Here is an 18671-nt window from a genome sequence, read left to right as displayed (position 1 = left end):
GCCTAAAATGGGAGAAGGACCAGTGCATGGACAGAGAAAAATCAGTTTTATAATTCCATTCTTCTTCTGTTCCTTCAGATTCTGTCTCTCCTTCACCATCAGCATGATATAAGGACCAGCATGTTGAAAACTGAGAATGGAAACCTACTTTACAGGACCGTCAGAGGAGAATGGGATAGAAATGTGCATGAATATGCATGTCATGTGAATAGGGCTGTGAACATGTAATTTAAAATCCATGATTGGTACCCACTAGGACCTGGAGAAAAAATGATTTCTCAATTTTTTTAAAGTGAAACAAATCTTTATTGATGTGATGGTAGAGAAACTGCTCAAGAGATGAATAATTTATGGAGATGAAGTATCAAAGAACCAAATTCTAAAATGTTTTCCTGTACCCAAGTGGGTAGCTATTTGAAACAAATAATCCTTTCTTCTGTGTCCTTTTGTGCTTGGAATATGCTGTGGTGTGACACAAGTACCACTCCTTGTAACTTCTGTGGATTTGAGCAGAATACCAATGCCCGTTTTGGCATGGCATGCTGAACATAGAAGCCAGGCAACAAGATTAATGTCTTTTGCCATGTTAAGAAGTGGTATCTTTCCCCAAAGCGCTGCTCTCTTGTTCCTTGAATTAGATTAGAATATGTCACAGTATGCTACAAGGGAGGTTACCATCTTTGACAGAGCAAAGATTTTATTTTTATTTTATTCAACCCATTGCAATTTAGTAATAATAATAATAAAATATAACTGCAGTGAGGTTTCTTAGCTACCCTGACTGTTGCATCTAAATTACATTAGTAGGTGAAATTTTAGTACCAATTTTTACTAGCATACACTAGTGAAAGAAAGAGGATAAGTTAGAAAAGTTAAAGATCTTGAGTATCTTGAGTTGAGTTCAGTTTGTTGTGATGAGCTGTATAGGTCCAAAAAGTTTTCTTAGCAATCATATGCTAAGTCTCCCACTATCTTCTGCAGGATATTTAATTTCCCAGTCTTCTCTATAGCACAGTCTAGTCCAGACAGGGGTGGGATTCAGCTGGTTCGGGAGAACCAGATGCTAATTTTAATCTGGTTCACCAAACCGGTAGTTACAAGGACCTGCTGACCCTGCCCAGTCCACCCCGCCCCTCCCAGGAGTCTCCATGTGGCCCGTTTTGGATGTGAGGTAAGTGCACGGACCGCGCGGAAGCTCTGGGAGGGTGAAAAACGGGCCTACCAGAAGTCCGGAAATGGGCCTGTTTCTGGCCTCTGGTGCCCGGGGGAGGCCATTTTTGCGCTCCTGGAGGCTCGAGGAAAGCCTGTATAGCCTCATGAGGGCAAAAACGCCCCCCCCACCATGGTGCAGGAGATCAAGTAGGCCACACACCCATGGGCACGCCCACCCAGCAACTAGACAGCAAACCAGTTGTTAATTTTTTCAATCCCATCCCTGAGTCCAGGGCTGTCAAATTGTTGGCCCACTGTGTCACGCGCAGGACATGCCCACCCCGGCTCCACAAAGGGGAAAAACGTCACAATACATCACATGACAGCAACGAGACACCACAAGTTTGACACTCGTGCTCTAGTCTATAGTACTCTCCCATCAAAATATAACATGGCCTAACCCTGCATAGGTGTTCTGAAGCCATCAAGATTGGCTAGGTGCAGTGGTGTGTTGGAGCTGGCTCATATCAGCTCACAAAAGCTGACTGCTAAATTTTTCTGCCTTTTTGCAAGCTGGTTGAGCTGAGCCACTAATGCCTAGCATGCTAATCTGCTTTTCTGCAGTCAGTGGCGCAACACAATAATGGCAATGGAGCTGGCAGAACCAGGTTGTTAACATTTATCAACACACCATTAGTTAGGCACTACCATCAGGCTGGACTTCTTAAAAAATGTAGCTTTAAAAATACGTTTTGTGCTCCCAATTTCCCTAAATATATTTTCTGTGAGTTTTTGAGCAAGGAATGACACTTGATAATGGGCTATGTCTGTTCTACTCTTCGTGCTGTGGCAAAACTCAGCATAATATTTGGATTTGTCTTCCACAGGAAACCATGGTGTAATTTTTTAAAATAATTATGTGGCGTATAGGACAGACTTTATTCTAAGAAATAGTGAGACAGCTGTTAACTCTGAATGCCTTGCAAGAGCAACCCAAGTATAATTATTGCTGGGTTTTTACAATTATTGAGGTACAGTAGTCCTGAGGATGCTTTTTCCAGAGGCAGCTGGACTTCCTTGTTTTTCTTTGAAGATATTTTGCTTCTCATCCAAGAAGCTTCTTCAGCTCTGAAGAAGTGAAACGGCTTCAAAGAAAAACAAAGAAAGTCCAGTTACCTCTTGAAAAAGCACCTTTGGGACAACCATGAAGGGAATGATGCCCTCTGTTAATGCAATTTAGGATTGCATTGGCTCTTTTGGCTGCCGCTGCACACTGCTGGCTCATATTTAGCTGGTTGTCCACTAAGACTCCAAGATCCCACTAAAGAGATTCCTTACTTCCTAAAGTCATTTATCCTTGCATAAACATAAACAGGGCATGTGGTATATGCTCACTAGCCCTGGGTTTTTGGGGGTTTTTTTGGGGGGGGGTTGAGTCAAGGTCAACAAGCAACGTGGAATTTTTCAGTGGTTCAGCCAAATGGAATATTTTACCAAAGCAACATGGCATATCTTTACAAACTGCAGGTAAAACTCCCCAGGATGAACACAATACGCTCTTCAATAAAATTGGTTGATCCTACTTAGGAAGATATTCCAACAGATCTTATTCAGAGAATTACCTGTTTATGATGAACATAAGGAAAATCTGCAGTTTGTTCCAAAGAAGATGGCAGCCTCTTAAGGTTGTAGAAAAAATGCTTTTAAAAGTTAAAAAAAAAAAAAGTTGGCCACGCCCACCCAGTCACATTACCCCCCCACCAAGCCATGCCCACAAAATAAGCCATGCCCACAGAACCAGTAGTAAAAAAATTTAGAACCCACCCCTGCTATAAAGCCTTAGTAAGATCACACCTAGAGTACTGCATCCAGTTTTGGACACCACACTATAAAAAAGATGTTGAGACTGTAGAAAGAATTCAGAGAAGAGCAACCAAGGTGATTAGGGCTGGAGGCTAAAACGTACGATGAATGGTTGCAGGAACTGGACATGGCTAGTCTAGTGAAGAGAAGGACCAGGGGAGACATGATAGCAGTGTTCCAATATTTGGGGGGCTGCCACAGAGAGGAGGGTGGGTCAAGCTATTTTTCAAAGTACCTGAAGGCCAGACAAGGAATAATGGATAGAAACTGAACAAGGAGAGATTCACCCTAGAAATAAGGAGGAACTTTCTGACAGAACAATCAACCAGTGGAACAGAAGTTGCCTTCAGAAGTTGTGGGAGCTTCATCCCTTGAGACTTTCAAGAAGAGATTGGACTGCCATTTGTCAGAAATGGTGTAGGGTCTCCTGCTTGGGTGGGGGGTTGGACTAGATGACCTACAAGGTGCCTTCCAATTCTGTTAATCTGTTAGTTCATCAAAGCTCTTTGAGCAAGTGCTTTGACTGAAACTTCATTGAACTGCAGCGTCCCTTTGCTGCTCTCCATTTAGAAAATGAAGTTGTCATAGTGGATCAAGACAGTCACAAAACACTGATTGACGGGATGGCAAAGTGATGAAGTTGCTCGCTATCATTCCTGTGGTTCTCAAGGATGTGGTTTGTCATCCTAACTTGCCTTTGTCTTACTCCAGATATATGGACATGCTGTCAAATAAAACATTGGATCACACCCATCAAATATATTTATTTTATAAGGCTGCCTTTAAGAAGCATTTCCCATAGGAGGAATGTCTGTGGAGATCAGAATCATATGTATGAATAAAGGCGCTTTGCAGTTTTCCAGTTTCTGTTTTAAAAACTATATAAAACAAGTTGCATGAAACTAGAGGAGGGAATCTAATTAATATTGGGAGGGGTGGTACAATATCCGAAAGTCATGACCTGTTCTCTACCTCCCTAGAATACAGAACATGGAATAATTATCTTAAATTATAGGGATGGCAGATTCTGGTTAAATGTTAGGAGAAATATTCCAAGGAGAAGGAGAATTCAGCAGTGGAACCAGTTTTTGTGGAAAGTGGACAGCTTTCATTCCCAGGATCTGTTCAAGTAGGGCAGGGGTGTCAAACTCAAGGCCAGGGGGCCAGATCTGGCCCGTGGGGTGCTTAGATCTGGCCAGAGATGGTACTCAACTGGTTCAGACCGGTTCACTTGAACCGGTAGCAGAAATCGCATGTGGGCCTGCCCCAGCTCTATACCATCCTATTTAGGCACGTTTTTGAGGCCAGGTACATGTGCGGAAGCTGTTCATGCTCACATCTGCGAACCGGTAGGGAAAGTAAGTGAATACCACCCCTGGATCTGTCTCGTGGGGCCTCTCTGGAACCAGTGAAGGACCGGCCCATGGTGCTCCTGCCAGTGAAAATGGAGCTTGGTGGCCCTCCTGAGCTCTGTTTTCACTGGCAGAGGGTTGCAGGAGGCCATCACAGGTAAAAGTAGAACTCGGGAGCCCATTTTCACTGGCAGAGCGCTTGGACCACTACAGGTGCCCCCGACACAAGTGACATTGAGTGGGCCATGCCCACCCCGGCCATATCCACCCCAGCCCCCTGAGGTCAAACACAATCCTGATGTGGCTCTCAATGAAATTGAGTTTGACACCCCTGAAGTAGGGAGAGGAGAAACATTTGTCAGTGATGTTCATTGTGAGTTCTTGGACTCAGAAGAAAATTGAGCAGAATAACGTAAACCCAAAGATAAGCAACTAGAGATCATCTTTAACTTACAGGAATTCATTTGATGACCATTTGAAGATACAACAGCCCTGAAAAAAGTGATTTACACACTTATGACTGTTGCAGCATCCCATGGTCACATGATCAAAATTCAGACGCTAGGCAACTGGCATGTATTTATGACAATTGCAGTGTCCCAGGTTCATGTCATCACCATTTGCAACCTTCCCAGTGGACTTCTGGCAAGCAATGTCAATGGGGAAAGCTAGACTTGCTTAATGACTACATGATTCACTTAACAACCGCAGTGATTTGCTTAACAATCATGGCATCGTAAAATTAGGTGTAACTCATTCTGATTCCAATTGTTGTAATTTGAGAACTACATGTATAGACAGTTATACATGATAAGGATCTCTTCCCCAATTGGCTTTTTAATAATATTCTTTTAATTAAAAAAATGAATAAATAGGAAACTGCAGTGTCCAAAGGAAAGCACCAACTTCTAGCATCGTATCTATTTGAAGGAGTGCATTTGGTTCCATAAAGGCCCCTCCATGATTGATTGAGTGCATCTATGGGGGCTAATCTCCATTTTAGTATGAGTGCTTTGAGGCATGTTTATAATGGCAGCCATTTTGTGCATGGAATTACCACTTGTACCCAAAGTTCCAAATATGATTATGCCTCAAAAAAAGTGCTCTATCTCTGGCCAGAATAGACCCTTTCAATGTTAAATTGTTGAAAAATAAAATAAAATTGATTGAAATAACCACCAGTGGAAATAATAAGAATATTTGTAGGTAAAAAGTGTCCCTGCTATAAAGCTTTTGTCAGGTAGAATCTTTGCCTGGGCAATATTATTCTAAATATCATTGAGCTGGAAGAGGCCACTCAGATCATCACATTCAGCCTCCTCCTTGGTGCCTTTATTTGAACATATCCAGTGAAAAAGCGCTTCTTCCCTGACTAATTGGTTTCGCTGTCAAACTGCTCTCATAGTTGAGTTTTTCCCCTCAGCAGTCAATTAGAATCTGCCTTCATTCAGCTTTGAAGGATTTGAAGATTGTTATCATATCTCCCTTCAGTCATCTTACTCAGTTCCTTCAAACTTTTTTTTCTCAAACTCAAAAAATTTCCTTCACCACCCTTTGCTACTTTCCATAAACCTGTTTGAAATTTTCTTTATTCTTTTTAAATATGGTACCCAGAAGCTGGATATGATATTTAAGGTGGAGAATGAGTACTTTAATTTCAACCACAATAACACAAGGGCGATCAATAGACTCAAACCTAATGTAATTCGCTCTAATCTTGATTGTAGGAAATATGATTTCTGCAATAGAGTAGTAAATGTCTGGAACACTCTACCTGATCCTGTTGTTAGTCTCACTAATCTCCAGATCTTTTACCTTAAACTGTCTACCGTGGACCTTTCATGTTTTTTAAGAGGTCCCTAAGGGGGTGTGCATAAGCGCACCAGCGGCACGTGCCTACCATCCCTGTCCTACTGTCCCCATTTATATGTAATTATTCTATGTGTTTATGGCTGTTTTGCTTAATTATTTCCTTTTATTTGTGTCAAATTTTTTTCATGTGTCCATGTCTATGTCTATACTGTTACTTGTTTCCTTGTACTTGTTGATAAATGAACGAATGAACGAATGAACGAATGAACGAATGAACGAATGAACGAATGAACGAATGAACGAATGAACGAATGAACGAATGAACGAATGAACGAATGAATGAACAAACAAACAAACAAACAAACAAGACAGTGGGCTATGAGCCACATAAACTTAAGCAGTAATCAGAATAACAGAGTTGCAAGGGACCTTGGAGGTCTTCAAGTCCAACTTCCTGCTCAAGCAGGAGACTCTATACCAGAGTTGGCAAACATTTTCGGCATGGAGTGCTGAAATGGGAGCACGTGCGCGCATCCCGGAAACCGGAAGAGCAGTCTCCCAGTACGCATGCGCGCACCAGGAAGATGATCTTCCGGTTTCCAGCACATGCATACGCACTGGTCACCTGGTCTTCCTGTTTCTGGCATGCATGCATGCATGAAGAGCAGCCACATGCACACCGGAAATCGGAAGAGCAGCCGCCCAGTGCGCATGCATGCACTGGAAAGATGATTTTCCAGTTTCTAGTGTGTGCATTCGCATTGGCCACCTGGTTTTCCAGTTTCTGGCATGCATGTGCGCACAAAGACCAACTGGCGGTGCACAGGATCCTGGAAGAACAACAGGCAACGGCTCGTGTGTCTGGAGAAATGGCTCTGCATGCCACTTTTGGCACACGTGCCATAGGTTTGCCATCACGACCCTATACCATTGTCCAGTGTCTTCTAAAAAGCCTTCAGTGAGGGAGCACCCACAACTTCTGAAGGCAAGCCATAGCTTAATCAAGTAGCCAGTCTTTCAAGTCCTCAAGATTCTCTTTTTTTTTTTTCCAATTTAACAAGACAGTGAATATTAATAAAGACAATGGCGAAACATTCTTGGGCTTGATTTCATAAATAGAAATGGATAAGCTCTATCACAGGAAATGTCATATAAAAACCCGATGGTGTTTTAATCATCAGGATTGAATCTCAAAGCAGTAACCCGAAGGGGAGCAGAGATTGGATCTTGGCATTGGAACTGAAAGGAGAACAACCCAGAGGCAACATCTATTGAAGCTCCGAGGATCGGTTTGAAGAAATATAACCTGGAGGCGAAGAATATTCTAACCCAGTGGGTGAATTTTGAAAAGGGAAGTGCTGGGGGCAGAAGCTGCTCTGGCCCTACCACTGTGTTGGAAGGAGCAAAGCTTAAAAAGACCTGAAAATCAACCAGGGAAGAGAGAAAACATTGTGCTGAGTTGTGGCCAATTAACAGTCTTGGTAATGAATGCACAGCTGGCAAGAGAGGGTATGCACATTTGCACTATGCGTTTAAACAAAACCAGGCACATTTATTGCCTGAGTGCCCAGGAGTGAGAAAAGGCAAAGCAGAAGCCAAAAAAAAAAAGCCACACACACAAAAAAAAAACCCAGCAAAGCTTTGTGCTTAGTTAGCACAGCGGCTAACAGTGTGACATTGTAAGCTGGGGAGTTTAAGAACATCAACCAAGAATAGGAATGTCTTGTTTGGGGGCTGAAAGTTTGGGGCTCGTTCAGGGAAAACAGACTAGGTAAAATGTATGCCAGACAACATGCTGGAAAGTTGTTGCCAGTCAATCACTTTGGAAGATTGATGCCCTGTCAATCACTGTCCTAGAACGAAGCACTTTTAAAGGAAGACTGCGACTGAGATTTGAAGCAAACCTTCAACCTGTCAGGTCTAACTTCTTTATTATGAGGTATGTCAGATGTGTATTTAAGGCATATATTGTATTTTTCCCTGTTGATTCGTGATTTTGATAACCATACAAAGTTGACACATTTTAAAAAGGGGTGCTTTATTTAGAGTCCTAGATTGGCTGCCTGTAAAGGGTTTTTTTCCCCCAGAAAATATCTTTCTGTTCCTGTTCCCATTTGGTTTGACCCATTTAGATATTATTAGAGGAAGTATTTGTGTTGTTCATCTGTGAGAAGCTGCTTGGTTTGAAGTGTTGCAGTAAAAAGCCGATATAACTTGCTTCAGTGAGCTATTTATCACTGACTTGGTAGTGTTGGTGGTGTGAATTCAATGGCACGGATTCTTCAGCACCTTTTGATTTTGAAGGAATGGGGTAGATCTAAAAAGTTAAGATTTCTTCTGTAGCTTCTCTTTGACAATCATTCAATTTACTCTAAAATGTTGTTAATCTGATGTCACATATGGGCCAATATGCCTAGAGCACATATTCTTTGACTCTTCTTGTAGGATGTAGTGCTTTTCCAAAGGCAACTGGACTTTCTTTGTTTTTCCTTGAAGATGTTTCACTTCTCATCCAAGAAGCTCATCCAAGACGTCAGAAATGAAGAAGGTTCTTGGATGATAAGCAAAAAGGAAAAAACAAAGGAAAGTCTTCAACGAAAAACAAAGAAAGTCCAGTTGCCTTTTGGAAAAGCAGCTTTGGGACAACTGCAATAGAAAGAAAATGTATTTACAGGAAATAGGAATAGGCAAAACCTAGCAATTAGCCAGCTACATCCTACACGAAGAATGAGCCACGGTGGTGCAGTGGTTAGAGTGCAGTACTGCAGGCTACTTCTGCTGACTGCCGTCTGCCTGCAATTTGGCAGTTCAAATCTCACCAGGCTCAAGGTTAACTCAGCCTTCCATCCTTCCGAGGTTGATAAAATAAGGACCCAGATTGTTGAGTGCAATATGCTCTGTAAACTGCTTAGAAAGGACTGGAAACAGTGGTGGGTTGCTACCGGTTTGCTCTGGATCGGGCAAACCGGTATCAGTGGCAGCGGGAGGCTCCGTCCACCCGCTCAGACGCTTCTGTGTATGCGCAGAAGCATCGCACGAGCGCACGAGCAAACTGGTAGCAAACTAAATTGAAAGCATTGTAAAGTAGTATATAAGTCTAAGTGCTATTGCTATTGCTACAAGAAGAATCAAATGATATGTGCAAAAGCACCTTTGGGACAATTATGACTTGGATGACTGAGAATCTCCATAGACATCCCTCTACTGTAGTTATGAAATCTGTTCCACTAATTCTTGCCCAGCTCAGATCCCCATTCTCAGGAATTCTCACACATGCACTTACACAAACACACTCATACACACACACACACACACACACACACAGAGAGAGAGAGAGAGAGAGAGAGAGAGAGAGAGAGAGAGAGCATACTAGTGCCTCCAACAGACAGAAGAAACTTTGGTATGTCTGTCGAATCCTTTCCCAATGCTTGGAAGTGTAAGTTTGAGGCTGTGATGCAAAGCAATGTCACCAGTTCACTTTCAGAAGTAGGGAGCAGGGCAGCATTGCCTTGTGGATCTGCCTCAACAGATTGAGATGTTTACTGTTGATTGTCTCACCTTCAAACTGAATCTTCCAGCAAAGCTTTGCATAGCTTTGTCATTTCATTAGATTTACATTCCACTTTTCTTCTAGAAATTCAAGACAGTGCCGGAAGCCACACACACCCCCTTCCTAGAAGAATGAAATATTTTGAGGAATATTTTAAAAAGGCAGGATAAAATATTTCCAATAAAAGAGAAATAAAAAAATCTTAAGGAAGACAGAAACTCAGACCTCCAGCTCCCTGCCCCCAGCAGATATTTTGTGCCTGTTAAGAAAGACTGGGCCATCCTATCTATCAAACAAGAGACCTTCAGCTCCAGGGTAAAGGGATTAAGACATGACCTTTCAGGAAATAATAGGATTTAACCCACTAAAACACAGAGATCACTACACTGCACAATCTCCTAAGTGCATTGCATCACCCTCAGAAGCTTCAACCAAACTTAACTCAGACAACCTATAGAGCCAGTTATGACCCCTAATTGGCCCCATGGGAATCTGACAACAGTCAATAGAATACATGTTCTTGCACAGGAGCAGGAAGCTCAAGGGCAAAGCCCAAGAGAAGGTATAAGCCCCCATACACTCCCAACTCCATGTGGTCAGCTGCACCAGAACCACCCATGAGGTTCTGCTTCATCATTAAAACCATCTTTCCAACCAGCCTCTAACCTCCATTTTGTCTCCAGTGCCTTTCTCCCAGCTTGGAACTGAACCAGATGGATATTTCTTCCAACAACAGCATGCACACCATGGCCTTCCTCTGGGTTTTGTCCACTAGGGTGCTGTAAGCTGGTTGTAACAGGTTATGGGAATCACCTTGGGAGACTGGGAAAAAAGATGCTGCCTAGGGATCAGTCAGATAAAAGGCAAGTATAGCCCACAGCTGCATAGTGGGTGAGTAAAAGGCTCAGAAAGAGTCTTCCCCAAGTTATTGGTTTTAAAGAAGATGGAGGAAAAATATACTTGTAGTCTTGTAAGTTTCTATCAGGTGATGCGGTGGCTCAGTGGCTAAAATGCTGAGCTTGTTGATCGAAAGGTCAGCAATTCAGTGGTTTGAATCCCTAGTGCCGTGTAATGGGATGAGCTCCCGTTACTTGTCCCAGGTTCTGCTAACCTAGCGGTTCGAAAGCAGATAAAAATGCAAGTAGAAAAATAGGGACCACCTTTGGTGGGAAGGTAACAGTGTTCCGTGTGCCTTTGCTGTTTAGTCATGCCTGCCACATGACCACAGAGACATCTTCGGACAGCGCTGGTTTTGAAACGGAGATGAGCACCACCCCCTAGAGTCAGGAACAACTAGCACATATGTGCGAGGGGAACCTTTACCTTTAAGGTTCTGTCAATGTATTCTTGCAATAAAATAGAACTAGCTTCAGAGGTGGGAATCACATACTGTAGCAACCAGTTCGCCCAGCACTGGAAATGTGAGCGCATGCCATCCGTGCATGCATGCGGCATCACAAAATAGGGCAATTTGCTCACGTGCGCCATCCACACATGTGTGCAACATCAAACAACATGGCAATTCGGTCACACGTGCCATCCACACATGCGTGCAGCATCAAAAACACAGTGATATAGGACAGGATTGCACCCGGGTGGGCGCCCCCCCCCCCCCGCAGGTTGCCACTACCGGTTCTCCTGAACTGGTCCGAACCGGCTGAATACCACTAGCTCTGACTAGCTTATCTAGCCATGTTTCTTGTTTGGTAAAAAACAAGAAACTTGGTAAATTTGACAGGAGGCTAACTTGAAAGACAGCGACAGGCCTAGAGTTGCCTGGTGAGCTACTATTTATTTTATTTTATTTATTTATTTATTTATTTGACAAGGATATATAAGATAACAGGTAAAAGTATAAACATAATTTGAATCCATGAAAAGAGTAAGTATGAAAAGGAATATTAGGACAAGGACGGTAGGCACGCTGAGGAGGTTCTGTGTCTCACAAATTCTAGTCTAATATCATAATTACTAAAGCATAATAAACACCTGAAGTGTCAAGCACCAGGGAAATTAGCAGATCCGGGCAATTCAAATGGGTATAAAGTGTTATTGTAAATTTAAGCTTTCTACAAGAATCTGAACTATTAACTGTCAAAGCAATTTGGTGGTAGATAAGGAATTCATGATGGGCTGGTCTTAGATCTCTTCTGGGCACGAAGGGATTTAATGATGCATTTGACCCCTCCCTTGAGCTCAGCCTGGACATCTCCTACATGAAATTCCCCATAAGCTTGTGGTTTGCTTTGACCAATTGTCTTTGCCATTCCATTTCCAGCACTTGAAAAACAAGTAGTATAGAATAGAAGGACAGAGTTGGAAGGGACCTTGGAGGTCTTCTAGTCCAATCCCCTGCTTAGGCAGGAAACCCTACACCACTTCAGACAAATGGTTATCCAACATCTTCTTAAAAACTTCCAGTGTTGGAGCATTTACAACTTCTGGAGGCAAGTTGTTCCACTGATTAATGAATTGTTCTAACTGTCTATCCATAGGATATATCCATAGTATATCCATACGAGTTCAAGAATTCTCTCTAATACTTGCTGGCTTAAGTTTGACATCCATAAGATATTGCTTATAATAAGTACAATGGAAAACCCTGTTAAGACTATTGGCTAAATTATTAATTTAGCATCAATTTAAGAAATCGATCCCTTAGGCAACACCACAATGTGAATTCTTCCTGACTTGCAACCATTTTGAAGTCAGGTTGGAAATAGTACACGAAGTTCAGTGTTTTTAGTGGCTTTGAGTCACCTTCAATTGAATCTATAAAATAATAGCAATTCTTTGACTCCTATGAAGGTTTTATGGTCAGAGTCAGGCAATAACTGCTAAGACCTTTGGGCAAAATGAAAAGCGGTAGCAAGATTTATTTAAAAAGAAAAAGGAGGAGAAAATCAAAGGAAAAAAAATGCCTCTAGTAAGGATGCTTGCTTTTATTGCATTTCTAAATTATGGATAAATCCATTTATTCTGTCTCAGTCATGACACTGTCATGGTAAGCAGGAAGGATTGTGTATTATTCAAATGGAATTGGTGGGAGCATAAAAATTTTGTCTCTCTCTCTGTGTGTGTGTGTGTGTGTGTAGTTTGCAGGTTGGACATGCTTATCAACAGTGGTGGAGTTACAATTTTTTTACTACCGGTTCTGTGGGCATGGCTTGGTGGACATGACCAGGGTGTGTGACAGGCATTACTTGGCCTCCTGCACCTTCCCGTGCCCCGTTTTGGGCTTAGTAGGCCTCCATGAAGCCTGGGAGCGAAAATGGGGTGGGAGGGCACACCACCTCCCCCTGCCCCATTTTGGGCCTAGTAGGCCTCCCTGAAACCTCCTCAGAGTGAAAACGGGCCGCCAGGGGCCGCACCCCCCGCACCCCATTTTGGGGTGGGGCAGGAAGGGGTGGGGCAGGGTCAGATAGCAATTTAACTACTGGTTCACCCGAACTGGCCCACACTGGCTGAATCCCACCACTGCTTATAAGTAAATTAGAAGTGGTGAAATACTGTTGTGAAAATAAATCTGGGTGGACTTCCCTCCCTCCCTCCCTCCCTCCCTCCCTCCTTCCTTCCTTCCTTCCTTCCTTCCTTCCTTCCTTCCTTCCTTCCTTCCTTCCTTCCTTCCTTCCTGTCACTGTTTGTATTATTTCTGTTGTAAGCCGCCCAGAGTCCCTTGGGAGTTAGGCGGCATAGAAATATGATTAATTAAATTTAAATTAAATTACTAGTTTAGTAATTTTTGTGACTTTAGTAAGTCACAAAAAGTGAGTTACAACCAGTCCTCACACTGACAAGTGTTGTGGCATCCACAAAATCAAGTGACCAAAAATTAGGCCCTTGGCAACTAGCGTATATTTATGATGGTTGCAGCATCCCGGGGTCGTGTGATCACCATTTGAGAATTTCCGAGCCATCTACTGGCAAAGTCAATGGAGGAAGCCAGATTCACTTAATGACCACATGATTCACTTAACAACGGCAGTTATTTGCTTATCAACTGTGGGAAAAAAAGGTCATAAAATTGGATGCACCTCACTTAACAACTGCCTTGGCAAGGGAAATTGAGTTCCCAATTCTGGTCATAAATCGAGGACTATTCAAATACTTCACATGTCTACACACAATGGACAAGACTGAAATCTAAAATAGTTTCCTAGAAATTAAACAATATTGCAGATAATGGGATTTAATGTGGAGCACAAATGCATCAGATTACAATGCAATCATTGACGTCCTATTTAATACTTATCTGTTTTAACACAAAGCTGTGACAGGAAAGATTTGCACAGTATCAGCTTCTTTTTTGAAGTTGATTAAACTGTGGATGTCCCTTTATAAACTCAAAATGCATTAGCTGCCAAGAGGCCAGACTAATTTAAATTAAATACTCTGAGGATCATTGTGTGTGTGTGTGTTTTTTCAACGCAAAGATACTAAATGACTTAATTCCCAAAGGTATTTAGTATTTACAGTTCCATATTTATTTATTTAGGAGAGTGGTTTTAAAATAAAGATCTCTGCAAATGTGATAAGATTATGTGAACTTCTTCCCCCCGTAATCTGACAACAAGATAACATTCGTCGTGATTTAATTTGAATTGGAAAATTCAGATTTGAAGAGGGAACCGTTCATTTCCCATTTACACTTTAAGAACAGACTGATTCAAAATGAACTGCTTAAAGCTTCAATCTGGGGTGGGCGAACTCCATATTTGCTCCTAGACCAGAGGCCCTCAAACTACAGCCCACGGGTCTGATACAGCCCCCTGAAACCATTAATCCGGCCCACACGGGACCACAAGGCTGCCCTGCCCACATTGCCCCACCTACCCTCCAAATAGGCGGGGTGATGTGTGGCCTCCTCTGCCTCCAGAAGGCCGAGGAGGCCAAAAATGGGATGTGCGGGGATCCCGGGAGGACAAAAACGGGTCTGTTTTTGGCCTCCCCAGCCTCCAGAGAGAGAGACATACACGAACACAAATAGAAGTCCCTCAACCCCCTCCCCCCCAAAGGCAGCCACATCCCTTCACTAATCTGCTTTCCACCCCCAGGAGCATAACAAATTAAAGTTTAATTTGTGTGTATTGTTTAATGGACTGCTAAATTGGCCATGCCCACCCAGTCACATGACCACCTAGTCACAGCCACCCAGTCACATGACCACCTAGCCGTGCCCACCCTGCAGGTCCGGCCCCCCAACAGGGACCGTGAATTGGCCCCCTGTTTAAAAAATTTGAGAACCCCTGTCATAGACTATAATGGGGACATACTCACATGTGCAACTCTACCCACATACACATGTTCAGCAGCTCGATTTTGGGGCAGAATGGATGAAAATAGCAAAATGGTATAAGACTCTTAATAGGACATTCATCTTCAAGCATTTCACCACAATATTTCTCTGGAAATGTTAATTTTCTATTAAGCAACTTTCCAACTTGCCCAGAAACACATTTATAGAGAGGTTATGCTGAATCAGTATAGAAAATGCCCTTCTTCAATTTAAGAACAACATTTTTTTCCCAAAGACTTTGTGACAAATGAGCTCTTAGTTTTCCACTTGCTTTTAAGGGCTATCAGGCTTAAAATTGCCTGAAATGACGCTGAAGAATTGCCCGTTGAATTAGATTAGAAGGACATGGGTTTTGCTGTCTGCCTCCAATCTGGGTTTTTGTGGAAGGGCATAGTCCAAGTAAAGTAATGCACATTAGCAAATCTTGGTTTCTTCTGGGTAGGTAATACTGTAAACTCAGTGTTGGCTGGGGAAATCTGGGAGTTGAAGTCCACTCATCTTAAAGTTGCTGAGGCTGAGAAATATTGCTCTAAGTCAGGGGTGTCAAACTCGATTTAATTGAGGGATGCATCAGGGTTGTGTTTGATCTGGGGGAGGGCCAGGATGGGCATAGCCAGCTTGACATCACTCGTGTCAGAAGCACCTGTGGTAGCCAAGTGCTAAGGCAGAACTTCCTTCAGACCCTTCCCCTCTTTCCTTATTTTTCCTTCCTTGCTCTCTTCCCATCTTCCCATTTTTTTTAATTTGTCTTTGCTTTTTCCCTTTCTCCTTTCCTGTCCCTTCTTGCATGAGAATATATCCGCTGAATAAAACTCTGCATTGGTGACAGGAAGGGCATCTGGCCAGTAAGCACTCAGCTCCATTGCCCAGACTCCATCCCGTAAGGGATTATAGGGTCATTAAAAGAAGATGATGATAGTTTCACATCTTAATTGTGTACTCTAAAAAAATCTGATGTATTTTATCCTCTCCAAAAACGTAACAAATATGTCGAATGGGTGTGATAGAGAACCAGTTGTGTCATCTAACTAGTGCAGGCAAGGAAACTATCCAGAATTCTTTAATCTGCCAGAGAAATTAGGCAAACCAGGGAACATATCCCTGGATGGACACAGCCCTCCAAGTTGCATGCTCAAATGCAAAAGGGGAAACATTTCTCCTTTTGTTTTGTTTTTAGTTTGTTTTGCTAGCCCTCTGCCAGTGAAAATGGAGGCCAGGGTGTGTGTGTGCATGAGGCCCCCGGGCTCTGTTTTTGGCTGCAATGGCCTCCTGTAGCCTTTTGCCAGCAAAAATAGAGCTTGGGTGGGGGGCTTTGTGTGGCCCCCTGAGCTCCGTTGTCGCTGGCAGAGGGCTGCAGGAGGCCATTGCAGCTGAAAATGGTGCTGGGGGGGGGCACGTGTGGCCCTCCCAAGCTCCGTTTTTGCTGGCAGAGGCACCACAGGCCGGTCCTTTGCTGTTTCCAGGACATCCCCATGGGCCAGATCTAAGCACCCTGCAGGCTCACGGGCCTTGAGTTTGACACTCCTGCTCTAAGTTGTTCTCAGGGGCAATAGAAGCTGGTTGTCACAATGAGAGACAAGGCCACAGAAAAAGAGGCAGGGGCATACCCTGGCCTCATACTGGGTGGACCACACTCTTTAAAAGTTGCCATTTGGAAGCAAGCCAATTCAATCTGAGTTACTCCAAGATTCAAGTAGAAAAACAAATTTGGTACATAAGTGGAAATGGGGAAACTTCTAAATGCTTAGAGCTCTTTTATTTTCTGGTAGAAAGGGAAGGTCAGTATGGCGGACTTTTTCAAGAACATTAATAATAGAAAGTTTCTGTGAGAAATTTTTCCAGCTTTTTACAATATCATTATTTTTATTTATTTTAAACACACACACACACACCCCGGTTCTTCTAAGAAAGAGATATTAGGAATGAGAAATGAACCTTCAAAATGTCCAGCGAAAAGCCTAAGTTGTGATATTTGCAGAAACTCCATTGTTTAAAATCAAAATATTAAAAAAACTTTTCTGCAAAACAAAAAGTGTTAGTTTTTCATCTACTTCCAGTTTAAATTCAGGGCCAAGTCAGCAAAACAGTCAAAGGCTTATGTCAAGACTTAGACAGTGGGAATTCTTGCTCTTTTAGGCCTGTCAGCAGCTTTGAATTCCATTGACCAAGATATCTCATGAAACTGCCTATGGGGTTGGTAGTGAGAAGTTTTATATAAGGAAGAATAGAATAGAATAGAATAGAATAGAATAGAATAGAATAGAATAGAATAGAATAGAATAGAATAGAATAGAATAGAATAGAATAGAATAGAATAGAATTTTTTATTAGCCAAGTGTGATTGGACATACAAGGAATAAGTCTTGGTGCATATGCTCTCAGTGTACATAAAAGAAAAAAACACGTTCATCAAGAATCATAAGGTGCAACACTTAATGATAGTCATAGGGTTCAAATAAGGAAACAATCAGGAAACAATATCAATATAAATCGTAAGTATACAAGCAACAAACTTACGGTCTTACAGTCATAAGTGGGAGGAGATGGGTGGTGGGAACGATGAGAAGATTAATAATAATGCAAACTTAGTAAATAGTTTGACAGTGTTGAGGGAATTATTTGTTAAGCAGAGTGATGGCATTCGGGAAAAAACTGTCCTTGTGTCTAGTTGTTCTGGTGTGCAGAGCCCTATAGTGTCATTTTGAGGGTAGGAGTTGAAACAGTTTATGTCCAGGATATGAGGGGACTGTAAATATTTTCACAGCCCTCTTTTTGACTTGTGCAGTATACAGGTCCTCAATGGAAGGCATGTTGGTAGCAATTGTTTTTTCTGCAGTTCTAATTATCCTCTGTTATAATGTTTCTACTCCTACTTTAATGAATCAGCCCAACTCAAGGTGTTGGTTATCACCTTTAAACTCCTTTATGGCTTGGAACCAGGTCATTTGAGGATAGATCTCCCTATTTCTTCAACTCATCCCATCTGGTCAGGCAGGGACAATATGTTACAGAAGAATTTTGACTGGTGAGGTCTAGGAAGAGAGCTTTTTTGGCCATTGCCCTCCCTTTATGGAATATCTTGCCCCCTGAAATGAGGTTTGGCCCTCACTCTCTTAGCCTTCCAAAAGAGTTTGAAGACCTGGGTCTTCCAGCTGGTATGGGGATCAAAGAGCAGCATTCAACCCTGGAGGTAGTTCCATCCTCATGTTAACTTACCTTTTAACTTGCTTTTAATTCTGATTTTAATTGTTATTAAGTAATGAATAGAATAGAATAGAATAGAATAGAATAGAATAGAATAGAATAGAATAGAATGGAATGGAATGGAATGGAATGGAAGGGAAGGGAAGGGAAGGGAAGGGAAGGGAAGGGAAGGGAAGGGAATGGTACAGAATGGAATGGAACAGAACAGAATTCTTTATTGGCCAAGTGTGATTGGACACACAAGGAATTTGTCTTTGGTGCATAAGCTCTCAGTGTACATAAAATATATAAGTGATAAATCATGGTCACAGTCATCATAAATGCATTCATCATGAATTTTCTTTTTATTTGTATATTTATAGCTTTTGTTTGTAGCAATGGCAGACTTATACACTGCTCTAAGCTCTAACCACTATACTAAGTGGTTTACAGAGTCAGCATA

The 18671-nt window shown here is 42.3% G+C and overlaps 1 protein-coding gene and 1 long non-coding RNA gene across 8 annotated transcripts in view; one reads left to right on the top strand and one right to left on the bottom strand.

Annotated features, from left to right (window-relative positions):
* The window catches only part of CNTN5 (contactin 5), an 827378-nt gene that overhangs the window by 734864 nt on the left and 73843 nt on the right, over positions 1–18671 (bottom strand). The window lies entirely within an intron of this gene.
* Positions 7855–18671, top strand: part of LOC132710303 (uncharacterized) — a 32135-nt gene continuing 21318 nt past the window's right edge. The window contains exon 1 of the long non-coding RNA XR_009621009.2: positions 7855–8118. This is a non-coding gene — a long non-coding RNA (uncharacterized LOC132710303). The remainder of the gene's footprint in view (positions 8119–18671) is intronic.

The sequence above is a fragment of the Pantherophis guttatus genome, chromosome 5 (genome assembly GCF_059756535.1).
Source record: "Pantherophis guttatus breed Tessera chromosome 5, ASM5975653v1, whole genome shotgun sequence".
Lineage (NCBI taxonomy): Eukaryota > Metazoa > Chordata > Lepidosauria > Squamata > Colubridae > Pantherophis > Pantherophis guttatus.
The sequence above is the reverse complement of the archived record's forward strand: the minus strand, read 5'-3'. Positions and strand labels throughout refer to the sequence as shown.